The 5,091-nt window shown below is 47.1% G+C and overlaps 1 pseudogene; it reads left to right on the top strand.

Annotated features, from left to right (window-relative positions):
- The first annotated feature begins 3,838 nt into the window (after positions 1-3,838).
- LOC144891532 (histone H2A type 2-B-like) lies at positions 3,839-5,091 on the top strand (annotated as a pseudogene).

Genomic DNA, 5,091 nt, shown 5'->3' with positions numbered 1-5,091 from the left:
CGGGTTAATGCAGTGACCAAGACCGACTCATATCCCATCCTGAGGATTGATGACTGTATTGATAGAATAGGCCCAGCTAAATTTGTAACTAAATTTGACTTGCTGAAAGGGTATTGGCAGATTCCTCTTACGGATAGAGCCAAGGAAATCTCGGCTTTAGTCACACCAAATGGGTTGTATCAGTACAAGGTTCTTCCCTTTGGATTGAAAAACGGGCCTGCTACATTTCAACGGCTGATTAATAAGCTTATTGCAGACCTTGAGGGGGTGGAGGCTTATCTGGATGATGTCATCATCCACACTATGACCATGGAAGATCATATTAAACAAATTCAGGCATTTTTCAAGAAACTGACCGAGGCAGGGTTGACCATCAACTTATCTAAGAGTGAGTTTGTAAAGGCACAGGTGGTGTTCCTAGGCCATGTAGTAGGTCAGGGTCAGGTGCAACCGGTGACAGCCAAGATAGAAGCCATTGATCGCTTCCAAGTTCCAAAAGGGAAGAAGGAGCTTATGAGATTCTTGGGTATGGCTGGTTGGTACCGGCGGTTCTGCAGGAATTTTTATGATGTGGTAGCCCCTTTAACGAATTTGCTGAGGAAAGAGACCAAGTTTGTTTGGGATGACAACTGTCAGGCTGCCTTTGCCCACGTCAAAGCAACATTAATGAGCTCTCCTCTCCTAGCAGCCCTGGATTTTCAAGAACCATTCAAGTTGGCCATTGATGCAAGTGATGTGGGGGCTGGGGCAGTTCTATTACAGGAAGATGAGGATGGAGTGGATCACCCAGTGTGCTACTACTCCAGAAAGTTTAACAAACATCAGGCAAATTATGCCACTGTGGAAAAAGAGACCCTTGCTCTCCTGCTAGCGCTTCAGCATTATGAGGTGTATCTGGGAACTACTACCTTTCCTATAAAAGTCTTCACTGATCACAACCCCTTAACCTTCATTCAAAAAATGAAAAATAAAAACCAGAGGTTGATGCGATGGAGTTTGGCTTTGCAGGAGTTCAACTTGGAAATTGAGCATGTGAAAGGCAGCGACAATGTCGTTGCTGATGCTTTGTCCATAGTGAACTAACTTTGGAAATTTCTGTAGGTTGTTTGGAAGTTTTGTTGCTTTATTTTGGGAAATATTAATTATCGTTGCTCATGGGAATTGATAATTTGGGTGTGAGTTTTACTTTTCTTTGTTAGAAGAGTTTTTGCCTGCAAAGAAAGTTTTCACTATGTTCAAACTTTCTTTCTTGAGGGGAGGAAGTGTTACGGATTCGTCACTTCCGTTGTTGTGGTTTTCATCCACTGTAAACATTTTTGATTCCATGTACTATTATTGTTGTCGTTTGAGGGAGATAGAAGTTACTATTTTCAAACGGGAAAAAAGTCAATGTTTTAAATGAAACCGGAACCGGACGATGACGAAGAGGAAGAGGAGGGTGAGAAGGCGGAGCGAGTGAGTCGGAGAAGAAGCTTAGCTGCTTTGAGGTCTGGAGCAAACGTTGACGAACGGAGGTCACTCGCGAACTTCGGGTTTCCCGGGAAAGGGATTCTTGTGACAGAGTTGTTATCGCTGTGACAGATCAACCTGCGTGTCAGGTGTTGGCGGTTGATTCCGAGGAGAATCATCGTCGTGGCGTTACGCCTTGAGAACGGGCCGTCGGCCATTTTGACTCACGCGCTTTGCGCATCGCACAAGATTTTTCGCTTTGCTTCAAACATTTTCACCGCATCCAGACGTCTATCATCCAGAATTTTTTTACTTCTGAATGCCGAGCGCAATGTACGCTCGGCTGTGTCAATCTCAGCCCGCGGTCAAAAAAATTGTCCGTTGCGTCCGAATCTCACTTCCTGACACCAGTTGTCCTGTGGATGGCTCTATTAAGACAAATGGCTAATCGAGCTTACTTTGAGGCATTAGCCAATTGATGGTGAATGATACGTGAGACGGAATGAAGAATACCGATTCACCTGTACGGCCGGCGCAGACATGTTCACCCTGCAAATCAATTCAACTTGAGGCGGAATTAAAGTGTACAAAAATAAGGTTTATTAAACGGAACCCGATAACAAGGAACACGACAATAAATACTACAACCTAGGTTGGGATCCCACACACCTCCACTTCAACAACGGACAAGGAAGAATTCAATTAAAGCAATCGTTGTGTTCTGTGGTGCAGCTTAGCTCTGTCTGCAGTGTGGCCAGGATCGTCAGGGATGGCCAGGCTCCGAGCGCGTCGTCCGACGCGACTCCGGTAGGTGGGAAGAAAGGCCTCGATGCACCCCCGTTCACCAGGCCTCGGTAAAACCTCTCATGCCAAGTGAGCGAGCAGGCGTGCAAACCGCTTCACCAGCCGTGCAAGCTCCTCCCAAATTCGGCACGAAGCTGCGATGCACCCAACGTTCGGGTCAGAAAGGAGAGAAGGTAGAGGTGAAGGAAAGCGTAAGGGCAGGAGGTCGGGGACAGAGGAATTGTGAGGGCAGGAGCGAACGAGGTCCAGGCACTCAGGTCTCTTCAACGAGCAGGGACGAGAGAGAGAAAATGTCGGTCTCTTCTTTTTGTCAATCCCCTCTTGACGTCATGTCATCCATCCATCTCTCTCTCTCTCTCTCTCTCTCTCTCTCTCTCTCTCTCTCTCTCTCTCTCGCTCTCTCTCTCTCTCTCTTTCTCTTTCTCTTTCTCTTTCTCTTTCTCTTTCTCTCTCTCTCTCTCTCTCCCAATCCATGCCGGCCAAAATTACATGCTCAACCCTCCACCAATGGCTGCGTCACCTCTCTCTCATGCCATTCGTTTGATGGCCAATCTGTCGCTTCCTTCGCTCTTGCTTCACCACTCAGCGGGCTGCTTCTTGCTTTTGCCCTGACCAATCACCAGTCCTCTCCCACGCCGCTAATCGGCGGCCCTCGTCCTGTGGTGTCTTCCTTCTACCAATCCTTCGCAAGGTGGGCGTGGCCTCAGCCTGCCTGAGCAATGAGTGTTACTATGCAAGCTGGTGATGTGGCTGGCTGTAGCTGCATCGGCGGTTCCCCAAACTGGCTTACGGTGGATTTTATGGTTGTTGTGGCGGAGGGGGGTTTTAAGTAGTGTTAGTGTGGTGTTACTATTGAGCCTATCTAATGTCTATTGTGCGTTGCTATACGGGACACAGGTAAGATCACAGGTTTGACACACCTGGGAATTAGCATAAACCCTACAACTACTTAACATGCCCCATTCCTCTTAATGGGGACGAAGATACACTTAATCCGACATATGGGCTAGACAGGTCCTCTACTTATTTACATCGAGGTGGTTCTTGTTACCCCTGATCATCGGAGCACCTACCTATGCAGATCTACCTCAATCTATATATGCCCCTACCCTAAAATTCATAACAATACCATGACTTGTTTGTTCTCCACAATTGCATTGGTGTGGTTTTTACTATGGTTTATGAGAACAATCAAAATAACAAATCTTTCTGCCACGTTCCCTCTCGAGACTCTGAGGGGCACCGTAACCGGAGTTTGGGGAGGTAACACATAACATAACAGTCATCAGTATTTCAGATATTTTAACTCGTGGTCACACAGTCGTTGTGTTCAAATATTTCCCATTAAATCCCCCCATTCAAATCCCTCCTGTCTTTGGTATAACTATATGCTAGATCTCTTTGGTGTAACTATGCTGTCGTTCGAAACACCAACCTTCCAACCCGAGCAGATGCTCTCACCATGACACAACTGTTTAGTTTTAGTTTCTGGCTTGGGTGGATTCGAGGGTATGATGAGCTGAGATGAAGACAACAGTACAGCGAGAGAACAAATGCAAATACCAATGCGAAGAATAGAAACAGAGTGTGAACGAAGTCCTTTGAAAAAAGGGTAAATATGCAAAAATGTGGATCACACCAGCATTGGACGTGGGACGTGGATTTGTGAGGCTCGGCCAAAGCTGTCCACCCATTGGTTGGATAAAATGTAGGCGTGCGGCATTCCTGATCCTATTTTCCCTTCAAAAGATACCCGTTCGCAACGGCTTTTCGTGTGTTACCATATTCAGCAATCCGACGTTTTTTAAAATGTTTACTCCAGTGTACAAACATCATGGCGGGACGTGGTAAGGGTGGTGGAAAGGCTCGTGCTAAGGCCGTCTCGTTCTTCCCGTGCTGGGCTGCAGTTTCCCGTGGGCCGTGTCCACAGACATCTTCGCAAAGGCAACTACGCCGAGCGCATCGGTGCCGGCGCTCCCGTCTATCTGGCGGCTGTGCTCGAGTACCTGTCTGCAAAGATCCTGGAGGTCGCCGGGAACGCTGCACGAGATAACAAGAAAACGCGCATCATCCCGCGTCATTTGCAGCTCGCCATCCGCAACGATGAGGAGCTGAACAAACTGCTGGGCGGGGTGACGATCGCGCAAGGTGGTGTACTGCCGAACATCCAGGCCGTGCTGCTCCCCAAGAAGAGCAAGGGAAAGTAAACTGCTCCGCCTCACACAAGGCCCAAGAGCTCGTCAGCTCTCCCACAACGGCAGCAGCATCAGCGATACACGATCCGTGTTTTACACAAAACTCTTTGCTGTGTATTTTTTTACAAATTCATTTTTATCAAACTCACAAATCAAAACCCATTTTTACAAACAACGTACAGATCGGGAAATAGGGGAAAAAAGCATTATTTACAGACTGTAGTTCCTGAATGTAAAAATGTATTACCTGGCGACGCCACCTCGACAAACTACCAAATTTTGAAATCTAATAGTGAGTAGAATTGTGAACTTTTTAGTATTACAAGACAAACACTCGCAATTATTCGGCAAGGATATGTCTTTTGCTTCTTCACGTTTAAAGAATTGTTGAACAGGCCCAAAGGAGCCCAGGATAGATATTGGTGGGAAAAACGAGCAAAGGAGGGCGGACGGAGCTTTCCCTCACGGAGCGGATCACATCGGGCTCGGATTTGAGCCAATTAAGAGGGGAGAGTGAAGTTTCGACCAATGGATAGAGAGTGAGGCGGGGATTAATTCTTCAGCGAATGGGAGAATGTTTGAGGCAGCCAATAACAAACGTGCAAAATGTGCCAGCCAATGGCGAACGGCGGAAGCGTCTCGC

This window comes from Myxine glutinosa, chromosome 4, assembly GCF_964187855.1.
Source record: "Myxine glutinosa chromosome 4, kmMyxGlut1.1, whole genome shotgun sequence".
NCBI classification, from domain to species: Eukaryota; Metazoa; Chordata; class Myxini; order Myxiniformes; family Myxinidae; genus Myxine; species Myxine glutinosa.
This window is presented reverse-complemented; position numbering and strand designations above follow the sequence as displayed.